At 42.4% G+C, this 24,573-nt stretch overlaps 1 long non-coding RNA gene across 1 annotated transcript; it reads left to right on the top strand.

Moving 5' to 3' along the window:
- The first annotated feature begins 273 nt into the window (after positions 1–273).
- LOC309674282 lies at positions 274–2,552 on the top strand. Its single transcript, XR_014269380.1, has 3 exons — positions 274–473; positions 976–1,065; positions 2,459–2,552. It is a non-coding gene; the product is annotated as an uncharacterized lncRNA (long non-coding RNA).
- Positions 2,553–24,573: the final 22,021 nt, after the last annotated feature.

Below are 24,573 nucleotides of genomic sequence, written 5' to 3'. Positions count from 1 at the left end.
GAGATTATCAAGGATAATCGGTTTACAAAAGCCCATTATGTGACAGATTCATTGATGTCTTAAAACAGAAAAGGAGAATCCTATTTATTTTTTGAAATGGTGTAGAATAAATTGCTTTTCAGAATGCAAAAGTCTGTTTTTCATATTTTTTTTAAAATGTGATAATTTCTGTAGCCCCATCTGCTGTTCACTTTCAGAAGTATCAAGAGGAAGATTTGGTGAAACACATTTTTTTCTGTTGAAAATTGGCAATAGGTGAGACCTGACCTGTGGATTTGACTCAGGATGGTAAGGAAGGACTTAGTCTCCTTCAGAATTTGTAGGAAGAAGTTGCAGGAATGCAACAGAAGATCCCACCTCCATTCAGCCATGACTGAGGACGTACATTTGGGAGACAGCTAACTTCTGCAGAGGGAAGGAGGAGAAGAACAAGGAGGAGGAGAAGAGGAGGAGAAGCAGGAGGAGGAGGAGAGGTCAGTACTGGTGGCTGCTCCCACTGCAGTGACAGTGGAAGCCCTACTAATACAGCTGCTTCCTCATCTCAGCAAACCCAAATGGCTTCAACAAGAGAAATGGGGTGGGATAGTCCAAGAGAAGACAGGTGATTGCAATGTCTGCAGCTCTGCAGGGTACAGAATAGGGTCATTTTAGAGTTATGAAAGTTTATTGGGACATTTTCCTTCCATTTTCCCCATGAACCTCCTAGGAGACATATGTTAGACTTGGGCTTTGTCTGCTCACAGAAGTAGAAGGGTTGACTGGGCCCAAGGAGAGCTGAATGGTGCTCCAACACTACCACAATCTTATAAAACCCCAGACAGAACATAGGGCTAGCTCTTATAAATAAGCTACAACAAAATTATCAATTTGTGCATTACATAAATTAAAATGCATGTATATGAAGCTGCAACCTTGAAAAAGAACAATAATGATGTCTGGTTTATCTGTTGTAGTTTATTGCTTTTGCATTCACAGCTACCTGGAGTGTGCCTGGTGGGACTGCTACATGGAATCTCTTCCAGGTCCTCCCTTTTGCTTTGCAATGATGGGGAAGGTGACTCTTCAGTAAGTAACACAAAATTATTTCAGACTTGTATAAATAATATACATGTTCTGTCTCCCTTTGATTGAATGATGAATAGCATTTAGAGTGATTGATTTGCTGACATGCACACGTGGTGGCGGCTGGAACAGTTCGTATTGTGCTTTCATCCCCCAAACTGATCCTGCATCTCCCATGGCTTTGTCTCCCCGTGGCAGCGTGGTCCTCCAGCAGTCCCTCCGGCCCCGTGTGGATGTCAGGTCTTGGCTTCGCCACTGAGGGGGATGATGGGGAAATGCAGGATGAGTCCTTTGGGCAGCACATCTGCACTGCTGTGTCCTCTGCCTGTGCCTGCCCCACGCACGGGGACCTTCACCCCCTCCCCAAACTCCCCAAATGTGGCTCTTGTACAGTCCCATCTGCTGCGGCTCAATCTGCTGCGGCTCAATCTGCTCCTTAAATAGTTACCTCTTTTTTTTTTTTTCTTTTAATATTTAGCAGAAAATAATTCTGCAATGAGCTTTATTAAAGCAGCAGGATAGATTAAAAAATGAAATATGTTTAGCAAGATTTGGGGGGAAGGCTGCGGTAATTAATTTTCAATAATACCTGGCATTTCCAGAACTCCTTTCATCCCAAGATCACCAAACAGTTTACAGACATTAATTAATTAAAGCATTATGATGCCCCAGTGTGGGGCCATTGCCTGCATGTCTGACTCAGACAAACTCCCTCCAATTCCCCGGACAGCCCAGCACTATCCACTCCTCTGCCTGCACCGGGGCTATTCCTCTGAGTAAATACCGTTCAGCTTTCCTAAGGTTTGCACTGTGTGGCCCTATGTAAATATTTTCCAATAAGTTCGATTATTTGTCTTTTATTCTCTATCAGGAAAACCCCAAATATCTCAGTAATAAAATTTCCAGCATGTGTTTACATGAGGGCAGTTGGGATGATTAGTTTCTGATTCAGCTGCCCATTAAAACGTCCCTGCTCCTGGAAACTCCCTTTGCAGGCTGGCAGCTGGACGTGCATTTTAAGCTTTGATTTTTGGGGTGAGTTGAGCATTTTTGACAGGACAGTAAATTGCGTGGGAAAAGACGAGGTGTTCAGCACGCGCCTGAGAGGGGTGCAGATAACGTCACACTCCTGGAAATCCCCCGTGAAGTATAAGTTTGGTGAAATCTTATGAAAACTATAGATTATACAAACTTTCTCCACTCCGATGATTTGATTCATGAACGCGTAAATAGATAGATAGATAGATCCATCACGGGAATCCCTGGGGAACAATGCAATGGTGTTTGTGATTGGAAAAATATTATAAAAGAGCTCACGTATAGCCAATAGTTAGGCAGTTTTGTACTGCCAAGATAAATAGAAAAGAAATAACATTTCATGATCACATTTTTAAAGGACGTTGGAAGTTACCAAAGCAGGAGAAATGGATGTCCTGTAGTGATGCATCTGCAGTCCCGTGTGGCATTGCTACCAGCTGGGTACCCGCCGGGCCGGGATCCCCTCACCCCGACTCCCCCGGGTCGTTGGGATAACGGTGTGGTCGATGGGGAATGCTTTCACCTGGATGTTTTGACCCCATCCCTTAGCCACCTTGGCCATGGCATGAGGGATTTTGCTTGTCCTAAGGTCTTCCAGTTCAGTTGGGATATTCAGAAGCAGGATCAGCAACGAAAGGAAGAGTGGAAAAAAAAAGAACTGTTTTTATTTGTTTGTTTGCTTGCTGGATTAGCTATTTTCAGATAAACCAAATGAAACCCAGTATCAAAATGGAAAGTCCCTTCTGTTACCTGCAGTCAGGCCAGTACCTGGCCATCGATTTGCCTGGTTAGGTTGGCCAGGTCAAAGTTGACCTTTATTCCAACTTCAAACCATGGTGGAGAAGAGGGGTTGGACTTCGGGCAGGAGGCACAACCCATGAAGCACACGCCGATGTGGAGACACCCATTTGAGGAACCACGTCACAAGTGCATCAGTGTCACGAGCCATTTATGCCACCCAGCACCTCAGCTCGTGCATCCATCAGCCTGGAAACATATAGAAATGACAGTGTGTGCTCGGGAGGGCGACGCACGGCAGAGGAACCTCTGGTTTCGGGAGGAGGGAGCCGGGAACGCTGCCCTCCTCCCTGCTTGTTTACCCTATGGCAAGTGCATCTTCGGGGAGCGCTGTGACTTCGAGATATGAGAAGAAATTCTTAAGTAAACACAAGTGACATTTGGCATATAAATAAGTTAGGGAATACTCTTGCGCAAGCAGTGCAGGTCAACAGTGATCTTTTATCTCCTGTTTTAAAATCGGCTGCTTTAGAAATGTAAAAGCGCAACGTGTTTGCGGAAGGGGTGGCGGAGGGGCTGTGGCAGGATGCCGCCGCCACGCGGGCTGGGTGTCGGAGCGGCGTTTGCTGCTCCGGAGCGACCGGCTTCAGGCTCCAGCCCTTCTGGTTCTGGCAAAATCTATGGTGTGTCAGATGGGTTTCTTCACAACTTACTTTTTTTTCTCTCTCTCTATTTTTTTTCCTTTTTTTTCCCCCCTCTTTTTATTTCCCTCCCCCCCCTCCCCTTTTTTTTTCCTCCCCCCTTTTTTTTTTGGAATATGATTAATGTATAACAAATCCCTTTAGAGAGTAAATACTGATTTGAAACAGCACAGTAAACAAATAACAGGGGAACAGGCGTACAGCCTGTATATACATACATCTATAAAATGCATTGCATACACACATGCGTACCCGCATTCTTATTGTGTAGGTTAGCTAAGGGGATTTACCTCCTTTTTAATATTTTTGAAGACTGCTTTATGATCCTGTTGACCTGCTATTAGCAAAAGCTTAGCTTTCAACAAAGGTAATTAAATTATAAAATCACCGCTGCAATCATCAAACTACTCATAAAACAAGAAATGAAAAAAAAAAATACCCTGAAATAAAAATCTTGCAGGCTTCTCCTCGTGTAATATTGCTCCCTGATGTTAATTACATTTAAATGGGAGAGTACTATTTTGGTATCATTCATACGCCTCCAAAAGTACTTTCCAGTTTATCATACCTGTCAACCCCAGTGCATCACAGGCTAATACTTTATTAAGAAAAAAATCATTAGGGAGCTGCTGATCCCATTTAAGTACATTGGGCAGAATGTAAGACTAATTAAAAAGCATATTTTTACATTATTAATTTCTGAGTTTCACACTTAATGAATGTGAAATGACAGGGCTACTATTTTTATATTCAGGCTCTCTGGGCTCTTCAGCCAGGGGAATTAAATTCTGGGGATTTTTTGCAAAGATGCTTCTTGGGAGATTTGTTTTCAAGAACAGCTAAGCTTTTTTAGCTGTGCCTTTTTCTGGGAAATTATACCAAAGCATATTACAGCCACTTAAAAAGAGTAGTTAAATAGATGTTGTGTTGGGTTTTTTTTCATCACACTGCTATAAAAGTATTTTAGATGAGGTATAAAATATGGTTTTTAAATGATATTATGATTTGCAAACACTAAAAAATAATTGCGGTGGAGTTGAGAGAGAGCGAAAACATCTAATCTTTATTGTGTAAGACAATGTGATAAAATATTTTACAGCCAAAAGCTCATTTTGCATCTGGAAAATTGTGTAAACTGATGGGGGGAAAAAATCTCATTAAAACTAAAGGTTATTTTTAATATTCTTCAAACAAAGCAACACATTATAACTGCATTTTTCCTCCCCGTATTTATTAAATTAGACAATTGTACGAATGCCTGACGTTCTATTTAAATAAAGACATAAAATGACAGAGACCGTGTGATTAGGCGGGCTAATCGGAATTTATACCGGCGTTTAGAGAGCACCGGCACTGGAAGGTAGCGCCAGCCCGGGAAGGTGGCCGCGTTGGTGCGGGTCCCTCGCAGCAGCGCAGCCGTTATTAAGCTTTAGGTGTTGCATTACTGAAACCTTTGCCGGGTGCCGGCTGGCACAGCGGTCCCTGCGAGCACGCCGCAGCACAGCACTTTTATAGGGCTCTGCAAGGAGGAGTGGAGAAAAACAGGTTTTTTTTTTTTTCCCTCTCTCTCTTTTCTTTTTTTTTTTTTTTTTTTTTTCCAAATGTGCTTACAATTACCTCTCTGTATTTTTATTGTCTTTTTACTAACCACAAAACTCACACTGGAGGCAAAGCTTAACGGCTGAGGCTTTCCTCATGTAAATATTAGGAAATTACATTTGTACAAACTGCGCGGCTTTGTAAAGGGGGTTGGAGCGACTCCAACACAAATTAATCAGGATAAAGTTGCTCTATGTTCAACATGACCATAGTTTATTTTCTTAAAGTATTAATTTGTCAACAGCTTTCCTGCCTCGCTGTGACTCATGTGGATGGCATTGAGGGAAGACACAGATGCAATCTTGCTGCTCTACCTTGCGGTTTTAGGAACCAGCTCCAGTTAATCAAAACATAATTGTGTTTAATTCCAAAATATTTGTTTTCATGCAAAAGTCAAATGACTGAAATATGAATATGAACCTGTGTTTAAATATTGTCGTCCTTTTTTTTAAAAAAAAAATGCATTAAACCATTTTAACTGTTTGCTAAACAATTTTTACTTTCAAGTCCTTCCCTCCTCTGCTGTCTCCCCCCTTCAGCCCCAAAATAAATAAATAAGCTCTGGCAATAGCTTTTCAGCTGGTGTCCTTTGCTTTTTTTCCTCCTCAGTCATCCCCTGTGCTGAAAGCAATGCTTTCCAGCACGTCTTTTCTCATCCTTCTGCCTTCGCTCGCTGCTTATTATATCACACTATTTTTAATTATATCTTGATTTTCGTAAAATTATCATTCGTTGTTATGTTTCTGGAATGCAAACGTGAGCGTAATGGGATCTATTTTTCAGAGTTGCCAAAACAAATTAAGGAAAACGTTCAGCTCTTCCTTTGCCAAATGTTTTAGTGCTTTTCCATGCAAGCAAATCTTATTTCTAACTGTATATTAAACCTTAAGTAAATAATGCAGTCTGTCAGGAGCAAATTCTATTGTAATATCAGCAACTGTTCCCAGGCTTTGCCGGTGATACCTACGCTGGGCTCTGCCCAGGAAGAATCGGGGTAACGATGAAATATTTCTAATTTTAATTTGCCTTTTGCAGAAACGTCTAACTTTTTCCTGTGCGCTGGCTGGATGCGGCCCCCATAAATATGGAACATTTGTTGTGGCCACTCCGTGGATGCCCAAGTAGGCAAGGACGGTCTCGAACAACAACATCGTGCAGGGCTGGAAAAGGGACCAGCTTTGTTAATTGTGGGGATGGGGGCTCGCCCTTTCTTTAGCATCTTTTATTAACACACATCTCCAAATAATATTGACACTCTTCTTGTTTTATTAGTACACGTTTACCTTGTTCATGGTTTTATTATTCAAGAATGCAGTTGTTGCCAAGTATTAATCAATATATTATGCTGCTCAGTTGGGCAAGCTGTACAAAAACATAGTGCCCCTAGGGTTAATACAGTCAAGAACTAGAAAAGTGTTTCAGACATGTACACAACATGTGGTTTACTATTATCATTAAATGAGGTGAACTGGGACTCTATACATATGGATTTTGAATTGCATAAATTTTGATTGATATCATTTGAAGACTGAGACCCTGAAAGGCTAGATTTTGTGAAAGACGATACACAGGCCAGCTATTACCACATACAATAATACCAGGAAAAATATCTGAAATGAGCAAGGCAGCTGGCTTTTAAATAGCTAAAACATAACATCAATACTTATTTTGAATAATGGAAAAAAGAGGTAAAAGATGTTGACCTCTGCCTGACAATAACATGTTCCAAAAGTAGAACTGGTCCCAGGAGAAAACCCCCTGCTCAACAGTAGCGACTAAGAAATTTTTTTCTTTCTCTCTCTCTTTCTTTCCTTCTTGTTTTCTCTTGCTTTTCTTTTCCTTTTAATTTTTTTCTTCCTCTTTTTTTTTTTTTATTTTTGTATTTTTTTCTCTCTCCCCCTCCCCTCCCTCCCTGGAAAAGGTAAATGGGCTTTTGAACATTAAGCCGCTTGCAGACAACTGCCAGAAAAAAAAAAAAACAAAAACACCATCAAGAAAAATGAACCAAAAAACCAACACAAAACCCCAAGAATTTTTGCAAATTCAGGAAACACTTGAGAGGTAAAACCAACATCCTGAGACAGGAGACAAGGCCAGCTTTTGACACCGGGCTGGACCTGCGAGGCCGAAGGAAACCTGGAGCCAGGAAGCGGCCGCCGCCGGGGTCAGGCCGCCGGGGCCCCCAGGCCTCGCCGCGCACCGCAGGCCCCGGCCGGCCTTTTCATGGGAAATTTGCTGAAAATTTGCTGATCTGCATGAAACGTTTATTGGAGGGGGAGAGGAAGAGCCTTCCCTTCTTTTCTTGTGGGTTACTGGTTCGTTAAGTGGGGAATTGTAATGTATGCGAGGACGTGGCGGGGTCTCGGCGCCCCTGCCTCCATTCTTCCCCACTGTGTGTGACACACGGAAAATTATCAATACCTCGCTCTACCAGATTCATTCAATTTGCTCGTATTTGTTAAAACTTTTGAGAGAGCACTGGATGCTTAATGCTTCATTTATGATTTATGCTCCATAAATGTATTAAAACATTAACCATATTTCTGCTATGGCATACTTGAATCCTCCTGGGGAAAAGCCTGAGCGTTTCTCAGGCGGCTTCCCCGAGGAGCGAGATTATTTGTGTTGTGTTACACCTCCAAGTGTTGATTAGGCCTTGGTGTTACCCTGACAGAAGTGTCGCGCGGTGCTTCTCTTTAATGGGGTAATAAGCTGTATCAACCGCACGAAGGAAATGTTCCTTTTCAAGTCAGAAACAGCAAAAAAGTTGGTGTGTAAAGACGGCAAAGACTCCGTCCCCTCCACCCGAGCGGTGGGGCTGAGCTCCGGCAATAGCCTCCGCTAATCGAAAACTGTTGGCCATAGCACTTGGGTGGCTTAGACAAATTTATAATCCGGGTTTGAACTCTCTAATATATTAAATGGTTACACGCCACCCATTGCCGAGCCCGGCTTTTAACCACCTCGCAGCCTGGCAGCTTTGCAGGCTCCAAAAGGCGGCTGTTAATTGGAAAGCAGGAAGGTTAAAAAATAGACAAACTAGTTTTTTGGCTTGTGTTTGACAGCGAGGGTTATTTATGCGTTTGTTGGTTGGTTGGTTTTTTTTGCGAGGTTTTCTTTTTTTCTTTTTTTTCCCCCCCCTCTCTTTTTGTGATGGGGTGGAGGGGTGGGGGCGGTCTGGAGGGTTTCTTAGTGGTTGGGAAGCTTCACATTTTTCAGTAAGCATTATTGGGTAACAATTGGTGCAAACATTATGGAGGGGGAAAGGCACATAAATCAAGAAATAAAAAAATAGTTTCTGCACATTTTCAAAAAACACGTTGTGCTCTCTGAGGTCCTTTTCATTTTAACCAAATCAGGGGGAACTTGTCCTCACAGCGGCAAGGCAGATGGAACAATAAATCACAGGAACCATTGACTGCCTGCAGTGTACTCTCCGCAGCTGTCACTTTTTTGTCTCTTTGGTTTTAGCTGACATGGTTTGAGGTCCACTGTGAACCAATCTGGACTTTTTTTTTACCGTCATATCCATCAAAACGACCAGTAGCCATCAACCTACTGCAGCGATCGATTCGTTTGCTTATTCTCACGCATAAGCCAATACTCAGCTCACTAGGTGAGGCTTGGGAGAAGCACCTCATTTTAGCTTTTTTTTTCCCCCCCTCTTTCTTTCTTTCTTTCCTTTTTTTTTTTTTTCCTTTTTTTTTTTTTTTTTTTCCTTTTGCCTCCAGCTACAGCTGTGATTTTCTGAGCAGTCTTGGCTAACGTTATTAAAGTTGCATCATGATAGATATAGAGTGGAGCAGATAACAGCCTCCACGCACAACAACAGCAAAGCCAGGAACAACAGTGGGTTTTTGCTGTTGTTGTCGGTGTTGCTTTTCAGGTGTAGCGAGACGCTTGCTAAGCTCAGAGTTTCCAACTCATTGCTTATTTTGCAAAGTAAACAAGCAAATGTTATGTGCATAACCTTAGCTGTCTCTGCAAAGGTCAGTGCCTGGCTGCTGATTTCTTTTCCTGCCTTTTGGTGGCACTCTGATGCCAGCGATTACTTCTGGCGTGTTTTGGAAACAAGACGTCCTTTCTTAACAAAAGACTCAATCTACAAAAGGCTGCAAAACAAAAAATTGATTAAATTTGAACCAGAGTATGAAAGTTTACTTGGGTGTATAAAATAGCCCAGTAAGCGTTAAACAGGGGCTCATCCGTAACGCGGGGCGAAGGGCCGTGCTGGGCGCGGGTGGGACTGCGCGGGAGATCTGCTAAAATGGGGGGCTCCCGCCGCAATCAAACAATACCTCTGGATGTGCGCCGACCTATAGGTGCTATGGGATAGAGGATTCGGTGGTTTCGGTTTATGACCTGAAACGTTGCAAAGTGTCTTTTGCATTTTCTAAAAGTGTATTCTCCAAAGCGCCGTCTGTCACAGATATTAGTCGGGGACTGAACTTCAGACCACATTTTGGAGAACAGTTATTTTTTGTGGTATAAATAGAAGCGATGTTATGTGTGGATAATACAGTCGTAGTAATTTTTTTTTTTTTATGTCAAAAATACCTGCTCGCTTTAAAACCTTCAGTTAGGTCAAGTTAAATTTATCATATATAATTTTTTTTATAGCTGAACTCCATGATTTTGACTTGAGGTGACAGCTGAAAAGCACCAGAAACCCTTGGAATTTCAGATCTATATATTACTATAAAGGAAGAAAATAAAGTTCCGCTAGTAGAAGGTAGGCAATTGCATTTACCAAGTATACATAGTTTAAAAAACACAACCCCTGAAACATTTACCTTAAAAAAAGTCAAGACAGCAGAAGTTTTCTTTTGTATCTATAGAACAAACATCCCTGGGATTTGTAATAAAAACCCAGTTATGAGATCCAGGGTCCCTCATGTTAACAAGGATCTTTTAGCAGAATATTGAAATATTGCCATCTTGGAGAGAAGTTATTTAAGGACCCTACAGGAGCTGATGCAAAGGCAGATTCTGCTGAGGCTGTTTTCCTCTTTACAAACCTTTGAAGGGTGCGTGTCCTGAACGTATTCCACGTTAGAGAAATGCAACAAATAACGAGCTACAGGCAAAGCCAGCACCGCTCCGTGATGAATTTCAAGGAGCGTGACCAATAATCCTTCTAGTTATCTTAAAAAATCCTATGGAAGTACTAAACCAGCTCCAATACAAGTGAAAGCAAACTTGGGGGGGGAAAAACAAACAAAAAAAAATATCACAAAATAAGCTATCTGTCTGAGAGCAACCCAAGAATCCTAAGTCCACCCAAGTAGTTATTGCATGTTTTTGTGTATTGCTAATGGATTGCATATTGTTGAAAATTCGCATTACAGAATAAATCAGAAGAGAGCGGCAATTACGGGTCCAATTCTGCTCTTAGCTACAGTGAAATTACCGGCCTGGTTCTGTTTGCAGCTATTGGGGTGCACATCAGAATAATTATTCAATGCAATAGTTACTCCAGACTGGCAATCTGAGCTCTCTAAATTTAATAATAGCCGGTGGAGTGAGGCTGACAGTGGGTGAGGGTCAGACCAGTTTAGGCTGTGGATTTTAACAAACCTTTATGCACTGCTATTAACTCTGCCACATATACTCTGCAGCACGACACACATGGCTTAAATATACCTTTAAAAATGTCTTGCGCTGGGGATATGCCAAACATCGCTTGCTCCCTTTAGGGGAGACATGAAGAGTTACAAACCGTGAGCCCTATGCCAGAGCTGTTGCCTAGAAAAAAATCCCGTTTGAAGTGAGTCAGAGTTTTGGCTGAAGAGGGAGAGCAGGATAAGAGGGCCCTGCGTTGTAGCAATTATGCAGGAATAAGGAATTTTGCTACGATTACCGTGCCAGCAAAATACATATATATATATATAATATCAGATAACATCGTACTGCATGTGAAAGGAAGGCCACTAATTCGGCAGTGTTCTTATTTTCAAATGGATTCCAACGCTGAGAGAAGCGAGCAGCTTTGTTAAAAGGGACGGTCATTAATATGCCTAATGGTGACTTTTCCCCCGTTCCTACCAAACGGTCCCTAATATGATTCCACATTAAAACCAGGAAGCAGTTCTGCATATTTTCTAATTAGCCTTCTGTGCAAATCTTGCTGCAGTAGGTACTTAATAAAAGGAGGAAAGGAAAGAAAAGGGAAAAAAAAAAAGACTCTGTGTGAACATGAAACTTTGTTCCCCACTTGCATACTAAATAGCACGGGTTTAACGTCCCGTACGCTGCAAAAAGGCGCGGAACGTCGCTTCTTCTGCAAAAGGGCGATGGGGATGGTTCAGTTGAAGCCCCCAGCTGACCTGCTGGCCGTGCCTGGGCTGCTCATGCGCTCAGCGCCCCGCACACGCGTCTGTCCTGGCAGGATCGAGCCCGCAGGCGCTGCTGAGCGGGGTGTTGCTGCCGCCGCCGAGGCTGCTGCTGTTGTTATTTTCCAAGAGGAAATATTTCGGGGCTGCCCTAACATTAGTGCAACATATCACTCCAGCTGCATTCCCCGCTGACTGGAGTCTGTTTGATGAGTAATTAGGAGACCTTCTCTTTAGTTTGTTTGACATATTTTACAAAACATGTAAATCTGTTAAAAAAATTGCTTGTTCATTTAAAAGACAGAGTTCCTAAATGAAGCAGGGCATGTGCTAAATGGATATAATTTTAGGATTTTTTTTTCTATTAAAACTTCAAACACAATAGGCTCTCTTTGCCTTAAAAGGGTTTTTTTTTTTTTTTGTTTCTGTTGAGAAGTAATTATTCTGTTTCTGCATCTCTGTAGCTTCACCCAGAGCTCATACAAAGAAAATCTCTGTAATTCTTAGAGATAAACATATCTAGACATACTGATATCGTATATACTTATATACGTATATACTTAAGTTTGTTTATATTTCACGCCCACACGTCAAAACTGGTCTCGTTAACTACTTACTGGAAAGCAATAAACACAGCCCTCTTTCCTCTGCCCAGATCAAAGGTGAACACTTTTTTCTTTTTTTTTTTCCCCATTAACGCATCTTTAGCAAAGAAACCTCACAGAAAATGTTACATAAACCTCAAATATTCCAGCACCCATTCTGCTGCTTTTGTGAAATATGCTTTGAAGATCATCTGCTGTTTCAGATTGCATGATTTAAGCTGGTGATTTAACTTTCCTGTCACAACGTTGTGTAATTAAAGAGTTAATATTTTCTTGGTTTGGAGTTTTTAAAATGTAAATATGACTTTTTTCCCTTCAGCTCTTTAGCTGTGCAAAATGAAGTGACACCTCTCAACACCCTTAATTTCAGTCAAAGCTGCAACTTGCAGTATTCAAAATTTTAAGTACTAACTGTTATTATTATTATTTTTTAATGTCAAAAAAGAAGCCTGGTATTTAAAGCAAAGCAACCCCACTGACCCAAGGGTTAAAGTTGTACCCAAAAAAGCAATGCTATAATAAGGCTATGCTGGCTAAGATTAAAATCCTTTTGTACTTTAAGATGTAAGTGCAGGGATAATTTAAAAGCCTGGTACTTTTCTAGTCAGCCCTACTTATTGCTTCAGGCTGAGCATTTTGTTTTTCCTTTTTTTTTTCCTTTCTTTCTTTCTTTTTTTTTTTTTTTTTCTTCCAGCGAACACTCAGTTGCTTATTTTTGGGGAAGCATCTCATTTATCTGAGCCTGCTTCTTCCCGAGACTTTTTTCCTGCTGGAGAATTACTGCCTGGCACATCAATAGGTTGCAAATTATATAAGGGCTGTGTTTAACTTGCAGCCGGATTGCCATTGTCGTGAGGGTCCGCGTCTTTTAGCTAAACTGCCTTTTTCTGGAGGAATTTCAGATGTCTGTAATTGCCGCTGCTTTCAGCACAGCTTAAGGTATCAATATCAACTCGATTTGAATATCATAAGTGGGAAGTTGCTCTAAGCAAAACAAAAACATGTCAGTTGCCCAGGTGACATTTTGTAGCAAACAAGGAAATCACAACTCCAGGAAGTGTTGTATTTTATGCCAACAACAATATGACAGTTTTCTCTGTAAAGAAAACATGACACTTTTCCAAATATCAGAGGATGCCTCCGCTGCTCAAGGGATTCCTGTACTGTCACTGAAATGGAAGGTCACAGGCTGGTTTCATGATTTCTATAGTTTCAAAATGTTGTGGTGGAGCGCTTGCACGCTAAATGCTGTAGGCTAAGGGAAATCTTTCCTTTCATCTCTGAAAGAAGTGACAGGAAGAAAAAGGTCCTACTTTGACAGCAGTAACCTCTAGGTCTAGAGGTTCTGCCCCAAGCAACTCTGAAGTAAAATTACCTATGTTAATGTGTTGTCCTCGCTGTCATCCAGGCACACGTGCGCCAGAGCACGCGCGTGCGCGGGCGAAGCGGAGTCCACGGGCGCGAGAGTGCACCGAGGGGCTCGCAGCCCCTCGCCTCGGACCACGCCAGCCCCCGAGCAGCATCTCAAAATAGCCCTCAAAGCAGCCTGGGTTTTTTTTCTCGGACAGCCCGGGCCGTGCGGGAGCCACAGCAAATGCACGCGTCCCCTTTTTACCTGGCCTCCACTGTAATAAAGACCAAAAAGTTTCTGCAAACAATTTCTTTTAAGAGGTGGGGTTTCCAGTTCGACTTCAAGAAAGTAGGGACCTACTTGCTATGCTAGTACCTAGTTCTTGAAGTTTAAATAAACAGACTTTTGCTTTGAGACAGAAAGCGTATTAACTTCAAGGCTATGGACAGGATCAAAACACGTTTGTTTCCAGCCTTCCTCCTTTTTTATTCTTCCCTCTCCCCCTTAAAAAAAACACACCTTAGTCTATAGATTATATACTTCCTGCTGCCCTTTTTATAAGCAATAAGAATTTAATAACTGAGGGCAACTCTATAGTAATATTTATATGGGTCAAGTGGCTTAAAAGTATGCAATAAATGTAAAGTTATGAACCACATTGCCCCTTTTTAAATAATGCAGCTAGCACCAAGATATTATGTTTCATATTCTGGAAAAAGGTGTTTTAGCCTAGGCTTTAGGAGTACACCAGACATGAAAAGTTATACTGATCCCATAATAAAGTCACTGCCTGCTTAATACGGTGTGTTATGTAGAGCTCCAGATCTTAATAGCAGACCACAGCAAGAACGTCCCAGATGATATCAACAAAACCTTAGCTTTCTCATTAGCAATCAGCAAATTCTCCTGGTGTCTGCTAGTTTCAAATAAGGGCAAGTGCCTCTATTCCTGGTGTGAAGCCCAATAGGATAATAGAAATAATGTAGTCTAATCAGCGGCGAACACATGAGATCCCCCCGTCAGAGCAGGCGGCGGTGGGTTCGGTGACTCCCCTTCAGCAGCTTTTAACAGCCTTCACGGTCCCGAGGAGCAGGATGGGTGTGATGGAAAGAGAGGGAGCAGAAAAAGCCGCCTCGCGCGGCTCCTCGTGCATTTCCACCGCCACCTCTCTGTGAGAGAACAGCTAGATTTTTTACAGATAAGAGGGTTTTCAGGATATCTGCCTAAAAAATAAAAATAAAAACATCTCGTAGTCATTGCTTTGCATACATGAAGAAACGCTGCTTGCTGTTTCTCTGTATATAAATACATATATGCCTGCGCACAGGGAGGGGGCATCGCAGATTGGTTTGATTTGGTCCCGTCAAACCGTCTACTTCCTTGATAAATCAGATCAAATATTTGTCATCACGGCCCAAATGACCGTTCCTTTGTCGGCTGGCACGCTGCTGATATCTGCGCATTGTCTGCACCTGAGCTGCTACCTGCATTATTTTTTTTTTTTCTTATTGCTCTTAGGTTTAACCATATTTTGCGTTTGGATAACGTAGCACACATTTGCAGCACAGTGTTCTTAAGTGTGGGCACAACTATTGCTGTTTAGCCATTATGATGAAAGCGTGAAGGACACAAGATCATACTGCTCTTGCAGCCTAAATAATCTATGGCTATGCTTGGGGAAATGCGGAACAGTTTTAGGTTTTGCACTGATTTTATAATTGTAAGGTTTTTTTTTTTCCGCCACATTTTCCCTTGTGATTTTTGTGCGTTCTTAGAATATCACCGATTTCTATTTAAGAGCAATTTTTGCACTCTTGTTCAGTCCTGGTTAGAAATTAAGACTGCGAATGTGGCTGATACCATGCAAGGAAATGCAAGCCTAAGCTGCAGCAGTGTAAACAAAAAAAGTGTTTTAAGAGGTGCTTAACTGTGTTTTGAACCCTGATTAAGCCTAAGGTTATTCAGTGTTTATATGTGCATTTGCAGTGCACTGGGAAAATTCAGCGTTTAATGGTTCCTGTGCTGATCTTTTGTTAGTGCGCTGGGCTGCGCTGCCTAAGAGCAGTGATTACTGGCCAGATTAAAAACCACAGAAACTCTTTCTTATACTGAGTTTTGTCCGACTTTACTCATGTTGATGGGAAGCAGGGGTCTGTATATCTTCTATAGTTAAGATTTTAAAAACTGACACCACAAGTCAGTCCCCCGAGCTCTTATTTAGCTACTGGAGTAAGTAGCGGGATAAGGTAGTCCTATTTTGTACACATTCAGCAAACTGTGAATCGTTTCCATCTATGGGTCTCATTATGGTTTAGGAGCCAAGCCTGAGGTTCTCGGGTCTGATTTTTCGTTTTAATAAACATGAGACAGTAGGTGGACAAGGACGGTACCCACAAAGGGCAAATGGCTCCAAAAAAATGGGTAATAATGAAGGGCAATGAGGCAACAGCACAAAGCCTCTTGCTTCCAACTTCGCTGGACTATTTTGAATTCTGTGAATGGCCTCGCAGAGTACTTTATTCTCCTAAAATAACAAGCAGGTCAATACCAGTCCTGCTTGTGTGATAAAATGCAGTAATTGCTGACCAGGACATGTCCACAAAGGAGGCAGGAGAGCTGATGTGTGGGAGCGAGGACGTTTTCACCAGCAGGGTCAGGAGATCCTGACAGTTCAGGATAGTCCATGGCAAAGAAAGACAAAGCATGTCAAGGCGGAGTGAAAAAACTAACTGATGGATGAGGGTGACGTTACCAAAGGGAAAACTGTGTTGGCAAATAAATGCATATTTACAACAAGAAAACCTCTTGTTTATGAGAAGTGAGAGGTGAAATTGTAGAGTACTGATGCTAAATTACATGATTATTGTGCTCAAGTGAGAGGGAATAAAGGGCTCTGGGATAAAGTTGGCTCCGCAACATATAGGCACGGGCTACCTGCGCCTAAACGGAGGCTAGCAATTTAGGAGAAGGTTTCTGATATCAAAGCTGTGAGGCTGTGGAGCAGGCTCCATATGTGGATAACGATGTGAAAAACCACTAACGGCTCTTAGAGCAGAGCCTGATGACAGGGGATTAGAGGACATGTTGTCTGCAATAGGAAGGGCCCAGATGGGAAGACCCAAAGAGCCTCATCCAGTCCCATTTAATGGAAACGCCCTGGAAATAGGCAATAGTGAGGCACGCCAAGCTCAGACTGCCTGAACTTCCATTTTAGATTATTTTTATTATTATGGCTTTAATCCGTGCAATTTCCAGGGACGGGGAGTGCCTGGGCTCAGCCGCTGCAGCTCTGCGCTGTGGGAGGGCACCTCGCAAGATGTACTGCAATAACAGGGGCAAGGGTTGAGTTTGTATTTTACCAAAGAAAGAGATTTTGGAGCGATTCCAACAGTGCTGGCGTGCTAGAAAAGAATTCAGACAATGAGGAGTGCAAGGCGGGGTAAGAGGAGGCTTTACACTGTTCAGGGACAGCAGATATGTGGGACCACTTCCCTGATGTGATGCCATCTCTATACGCAGAAGAAACATTAAAAGCAGAAAAGAAATAAAAAAGAGAGAAAACAGAGTAAAGGAAGGGGAAAAGGGGAAGTCTCCACTCATGGTAAGCAGATAGGCCTTTAATATATAGGTGCCCAGCAACAGTTTCAGCAAATATCACCATTTTTATAATTTAGAGAAATTAAAAGTTAACATCTTGTGGACATTTGTATATCCATACTTCTAAGTCACTTAGTTGTTTAAGGGTAAAGCTAACAGACCAGCACCTGTTGCCCAAGCTTTCAAGACATCAAAGTTGCCTTCCTCAAGCCTGGGATAACGTTAAAAAGACACTTGTAAGAGCTGCGCCTTGGAAGCATTGTTCGCATTGCGGTTTTCGTTGCATCCTACGCACGGGAACCCGAACCTTGGAGGCTTTAAAACCTTGTGCGTCTGTGGCTTCCCCGCGAGTCTGACAAGGGATCATTGGTAACTTGCTGATGTCTCTCTCTGTTCTACTTCACGAGGCACTTCCCCGACTAATTTAGAACAAAGCTTGGTGTTGACTTGGTTTCACAAAATGACACTTTTTCCCCCCCCAAGATCGCTGCAAAGGGTCAAAAAAGAATATTTACGTAAACAGGTTTCAACTTCATCAAGAGCCGGTTGGGAAAGAAGGCAAAATCTGAGTGGAAGGTAAGTGAAGCAGAGCATAGTGTGGAATAGCTGATCTTTCATTTTGGCCTGCAAAAGAAGTGCTTTGGACGTTTGAAGGGCTGGAGTAGCACTGCGAGGGAGCCACACGGTTGCCAAACCCCTGTAAAACTCAAGATGAAACAGAGGAAGAGCCGTGGGGAGCAGTGGAGGAGTGCAGCCCTGCTGCTGGGCTGGCATGGACAGCCACTGCGGTACCGAGCAGTAAACCATCAGCACATCACCGCAACTCTGTCCTGCAACTCGCACTGGAAGCCTTTGAAGTCTGTAAACTATGAAATTTTAATTGTTGGCAACCTCTTGGGGACCTGGCCTTAATACCTATAGGACAGCTGACAGCATCCCCGCAGGAAGCAAGGGAGGGGGTGGCAGCGCGGTGCGGGCGCTGTTGATCTCCCCACGCGGTGCCGGGCATCTGCCGCACCGGTAACTTTACTCACCGACTTTTTCCTCCTTGCAGGAAAGGTGACTCCTCAGCACCCGTTACCGGAGCCGAAGGGCGTCTCGCGTGGACAGAGAGAAACAGAATTAGTCTATGGAAAGCGGATGGGTACAGTATGTAAATAAAAGCGAATCGCATCCTCATTATGTGGGCTCTTTTGAATAAATGTTAGCCTTTAAGTGCCAGCTGTCACTCTATGCATGGCCTCCCTTCTTACAACTAACCTCTCCGTCACCTCGCCATGTCTCCCTAACTTGTCCTATTATGCAGTACCAAGCTGAGTCATTGTTTCAAGCAGGAGGTGACATGTTAATAGCTTAATAATAGTATAATCTCACAAATAATAATATGCTGTCACACTGTCTGAAGCACAATGTTTACAGGAGAAGTGGTAATGTATGATGACAGTAATTTGAATAAAAATGAATTTACTGCTCTTGTCTCATTTGCAGTAAATTTTCGCATCTTTCATGCACAACTGGTGCTCCATGACCTCTTTCATTATTGTGTTCTCGGTGGCTGCTGCTTGCTTTAAAGTGAAAGGCAGGCAAATGAAACAGAAACCTGCAGCTTAATAACCGATTTCCAGAAAAGAGTTCACACCGCGGCTTCTGAAAATCTCACTTCGTTTGTTTACAAAGACGATGCGGTGTCAGGGAGGCTGTTTAATTAATGCAAGCTGGAGGTGCCGATTGAAAAGCAGGCACGAGCTGATATGATTATGTATTGACAATTTACAAAATTATTGTCATTAAAAAGTGTCAGAGGGAAAAAAGTGCTTGGAATACAGAGAGGATCTTTTGGTTCAAAATTAAAGTTTGCACAGCTTCAGAAAAAACTGTTTTAAATGCTGCTGATGTGGAGAAAAGCCATTCTTCGGTTTCCATTCGATATGGGCAGTGTCCAAAGCTATCCACTTTATTGGCTTTAATTAATTATAAATGCATCTGGTATGATCGTGTACTAGTAAAACTTAAAAATGATCCCTGAATATGTAAAATATTTGGTTGTGGTTCACGTTGTGAATGGTTTCCTAACTCGTCCTGACCCACGTGATGGGCCATTTCTATGGACGGTATGGACCAAGACTTGCGGTATTATTCTGGCAAATAAATAAAAAATCTACTTTAGATCAAAACTGCCTTTGGAAAATTTAAATTCCTAGGACAGTTCTGTTTCTCTAAAAGAAAAAAGAAGTTATTACGTGATGTGGTTCATTTGATGAAAAAGAAGAAAGTTTACAACTCACAAGTGATATGGCTGGACTAAATTTAGTTTGATGGAATGAGGACAACTAATTGAAAGTTGCTGGGACTCAAAACACTGCACAGGACAAATTCTCCAAAAAAGCCTCGGTATTTTATCTAAGTTTAAGTGAATGTATAGAATAAAAAAATGGGTTCTGCATGACCTAGTTCCTGGGCTGAAGTAATTAAGATCACAGGTTCTCTCGATCGGTGTATATACAAATGCACCTATATATTTTTTCGTGACTTGCATTTTGCGTCTAACAAATAAAATATTTTCCTCTGAATGGAAAGTTAAGCAGCGTTAGCTTTTCAGGAAGAGCTTATGTGCCCAGCAGTGGGGAGGGCAATGCCGTGGCCCCGCTGCCGCTCTCCTGCTCCTCCTGCAGAATCTGGCAGCTGAGCCAGAGATCAGCCTCACAGGGCTCTGCGCGGGGACACGTGCTGGGAATGGGGCAGCTAAAACCATCCCGTATTTCATGGTGGTAAATCACAGGAAGACACAGTTTATCGTAATTTTGAAGCTGAGTTTTTAAGAAGGGCAAAAGTTTGTCTTCAGTCTCCCCGCTTTGCTTTAAGTCGCAGATGCAAACTTACGCTAAAGGCTGGGTTCTTTCTTTTTAAAAATAAGACATGAATGTTTTTTCCTAAATCGACACTGATTTAAGGAATTCAAACCAGCTTTCAAATCTAACTCCCACTTTCCCTTTCAGAGTGGAGGCTGTAGCCTGCGGTCTCTACCCTGTGGAACTGGAGCAGGCAGGAGCTGGGAGCCACCAGGTGCTGCTGCCATGGGTACGGACCAGGACCAGGACCACCCATGGGCGCCTGTTGGGTTTGCAGCTCCCCTTGCACGCAGGCACACTGCGGTGGTGCAAACCCCCTACCCCTCCTTTTTCATGCTTTTTATGGTGAAGTAGAGTAAATCATGTGCAGTGCATGGCTGCACCAGGGAGCTCCTCGTTGTGGGTGTCAGGATGCAGCACCCATCTTCCTGTGGGGTGAGGGTGGGCTGGAGGAGCCGCCACCTCCTAGTTTTTCTTAACATCTTCAGAAACGTTGCGTACAGGAGGGAACTTCCAATCCTTCTGCTAACATTTACCTTTCAAGGGTGGCATTCTGAGAAAACCAAATCAGTAAAAGTAGATTGCAGAGAAATGATGTTACCAGCTACAGAAATAAACTGCGAGGCTTCAGAGCGTACGTGGTCCCATATAGGCTTCTATAGAGACGGCAGAAGAAGTAACTTTGAGAATGTGGCTCTGATACCGTTCTCTTTGAAACTAGGGGAAAACGTTGCCTCCGTTAGGAAAGTGCAGGGGCTGGTGGTGCGACGTATTCAAGTATGTGCTTAACTGCAAACATCTCAGTGATTTCGCTGAAGTAAGCACAGCGCTATTTGCACGCCTCGAGTTAAGCATGGGGCTGATGGGTTTCATAAGCACCTTGTAAGGCTGGGCTTGTTTTTAAACTGAATTTTCAATTTTTGTGTACATGAGATCTGCAAGGGGCTTCAGTGGGATTCCTCAGATTAGCAAGGGCTGAGTCACCCCCTCCAGTTAACTGCAATAAAATAAATCGTTTTGCTGAAAAAATTGTTCCATTTTCCGTTGGAAAATATTTTCTGTTTAAAAATAATTTATGTTTTTCCCGTGTATGTTAACACTTTTGTCCAAAATTATTTAAGATCACTTTGGAAATCCCAGTACTGTGAATGAAAATCAAAATATTTGTGACATCATAGAACTAAGTAATGATTAATTGGCGATTAAGTGCAAAAGGGTAGAAAAGAACAGAGCAACAAAATCTCACTTTGGCTAATGCAGTTTATTTCATGTATATAAAAGGTCTCTTTTCACTGAATCACTGATGTTCAAGGGGATATCTAGTCTTCTATGTTGTGCTTGAATTTGAAAGGTCCTTTTTGTTGCTTAGTGCTACCTTTCAATTATTTAAATGTAAGAGAGTCTGATTAAAGATCTTTATTAGTTGCATTTAAGATTAATAAAAATATCACTGTGCCGAACAGCCGAAATCATCCCATGGATATATGTGTTAGTTATTTGCTAAAATGCAAGAAAGTTTCACAAAGGAAAAAAAAAAAAACAAAACATTATATTTGTGGAAATAAATAGTGGGTGGACCTGATTTTCCCGGCGTGGAAGTCAAGTGGAGTTTTTAATTGACTCCAACAGGCGCTGGATCAGGCCTATGGGGTGTTTGGTGCTCAGTTACAAGTTAGTGCTCTCTCTAATCACCTTGTTCTCTAAAGGAAATAGATACTAAACAGGAACCATCTGGTAATACATTCTGTACCTCTTAATTACAATGTTTTGAGTGGCACCTAAATAAATTTCATTTACAAGCACATGACTGCTTGTCAAAAGCTCTGTTGATAATTTTATTATTGTAGTATACCTTCTCGCTTAATGACCCCGGCCCAGTAAAGTCAGGAATATTTAGCTCTATGGCAAAAAAAAAAGTGATTGTCTTTAAAAAGGAGTGATGCAAACTCAGTCTTTCATGTTGTGTTTTTAATTATTTGCAAATGTATTTATTTCTGTATCGTAGTTTGGCATACATTTACACAGGACATAGTGATATATCTGCAGTAAAGGTTACCAAAACTCTAATTTCGTGGTAGGCAGGAGAAGTTGATGCAGCTCTGCGGAGAGAGCCCTGGTATTGTTGTAAAGTGCCTGTGTTATTTTATGATCTGTGTGTTTCTGTGTAGATGTACTGTAGCATTTAGACAATTTTCTCTTTGTTAGCTGCAGGAAAAGATCAATATTATAAAGGGGTCGAGTGACTCTGTGAATTAGTCTCCTGCGTTTTCACCCTGGGAAGCGGGGATTGAAATCCTGTCCTTAGTTTTGAGGCTGAGCCATAAACCCCGTTCAAGGTCCACGTTGGAACCTCCCCCAAATTTGGAGGCTTTCCACTTGGGGTTGCAGCCTATCCATCGCCAGAGCTGAAAATGACTTTCCTCATCTTTTAAAAATTAGTCTATATTACGAAATCAACGTATAATTTGGCAGGTTGCCGCGTGATGGGCAGCCTCCCTTAGAGAAAAGCCCGGGACTGTGTTAAGATGGAGCGATGCCCATGGGGACATGCCACCACCGCGCTCGCTCCGCCGTGGCACCCCGGACCTCCCGGGAGGTGATTTTGGGTGCAAGGAAAGAAGGTTTTCTCCTGCCATGACATCAAATAGCGGCACATCTGCGTGCCAGGGGTGAGCAGCATCCTGCACAGCAAAACCTCGGTCTGTCTAAGTGCAATAAGTGTTGAACACAAAAAAAATTACCAGTAATGTGCAGCTTTTGCTACATTTTGCCGGCAAAGTGCTAATTCATCTTTGTGTTTGACTGTCCTTTTAAAATAACAAGTTGGAGGAGACGAAAATACTAGGAGGAAGGGCAGAGGGGAGGTTTCTGGGAAAACAGGAGGAATGTGGCACCTGGAGGGCTTTTGTCCGCTTCTTTGGGATGAGCTGCCCATGGGAAAACATAGCCACATAAAAAGTAAAATAGCCTTATTTCTAAATTCATGGCAAATTAAAAAAGGAGTCCTACTGCTCTCAGCAGGGTCCTTTATTCCTTTTTAGTTGCAGTTGATGGTTTTTCTCTTCTTAAAATAATTTTGTCTCTAGGTCTCAGTCTTGATGTGGGAACTTTGGGAAACAGATAAGATTTCTGATATTTTTTTAATCAATGCTTTAGCAACTTGTAGTTGAAACCATATTTAAATTCAGAGAGGTGCTGGTAAAACGGAGAGTATGATCATCGCCAGGCAGGTTTGCAGGGTTGGGTTGGAGGATACTGAGCTGCCTGAGTGGGAGACGGGGAATTCACGGTACACAGCAAACTGTTATACCCTACAATATAATATCTGGATTTGCAGCTGATATTTAAAGAGGGCACTTGCTTTACTTATGAGATTAAAGGCAAATGCTCTCTTTTAAAAATGAAGTCATGCTGTGTTTTGCACCTTTTGACACTTATTAACTCAGGTCATTAAAAAGAGGCTAATTAAAAAAGAATGTAAAACAAAAGAGTCATTTGTCTATCGCCGAGCTCGCTTCTTCATGTACGCTGGCTGGAGGCAGTCTCCGTTTAAACCTTGGGTACAGAAAGCGCTGATAGCCACTGGGGCATGCTTGGAGCTTGTCATGGCTTTTGGCGAGACTGTGGTCCGGCTCATTATGCACCTCATAAAGAAGAGAAGTCATTGTCATCAAAATTAGCTGAAGCTGGAATTTACATTCATGGAAATTTTGGTTTCACCACCGTCCTCTGGGGCCGGACAATAAAGGAAACCTTTTACCAGCTGCAGTTAAAGTAAGTGAAGTTCAATAAATGCTTAGTGCTTCATTAAGGCATTTCCGAACGTACTGTGTTACATGCACGTGACATTTTACAGCCGATGAGAATTTGGTACAAACAGCGTGTGAAGTTCACTAGTTCCCGGTGCGGGAGATGTGCACGGCACATCCAAACCCAACTTGTAAAGAGACCGGCCTCTTCTAACCATTATTTATCCCCAAAGATGTTCCTGTTCTTCCACAGGGAGACTTTGCTAGCAGGCACCTTCTCTCTTGCAAGGTTAAAAAAGTGTCTTTTCACAGGAATAAACTCTTCTGATGCTAGTGAGGGAGTCCTTCCAAGGGCTTCCAAGAGGGTATGGACAGATTTGTGTTGTGGGTTTTTTTTTTTTTGTTTTTTTTTTCACTAAAAGCACGTCAGATACACAGGAGGACTGGTGTTCACTGGTCGGTCTTTCCTGGAGGTCCTCCAAGGTGAGATGAAGTGGAGGCCTTTTGAGGGCAAGAGTTTTGCTGGGAGGGTTTTACATCCTGTTGAACTCTGCGAAGGAAGCCATTAGAGGCTAGTTAGCCCTGGAGGATGCCCACCTCTCCCCATGCAGATGTGCGTGGTGGCACTTGGCGCTGGATTTGCCATGTTGCTGTAGGTCCAAGGCTGCAAAGGTACGTATGGAAATATCTCCAGCAGGATTTCAATTGCTTTCCACAGCTATGTGCCTTGCTGACCTCAGAGCATTGAGTCAATCACCAAACGTTGTTAGAGAGGGTTCTCTAAACAGAAGTGCGCTTCTCCGAAAATCCAAGATTTGTGGGTTGGAATCGATTTTGATCGCTGTTTTTTAAAGCCTCCCCACTCTCTCCCCACGCAGATGACCGTAAATTCAGTCCAGAGCCTTGATTCATAAGGTATTTAAACAGATGCTCTTATTTAAACATAAATCCT

This window comes from Vanellus vanellus (genome assembly GCF_965231255.1).
Source record: "Vanellus vanellus genome assembly, chromosome: 7".
Classification (NCBI taxonomy): Eukaryota; Metazoa; Chordata; class Aves; order Charadriiformes; family Charadriidae; genus Vanellus; species Vanellus vanellus.
The sequence above is the reverse complement of the archived record's forward strand: the minus strand, read 5'-3'. Positions and strand labels throughout refer to the sequence as shown.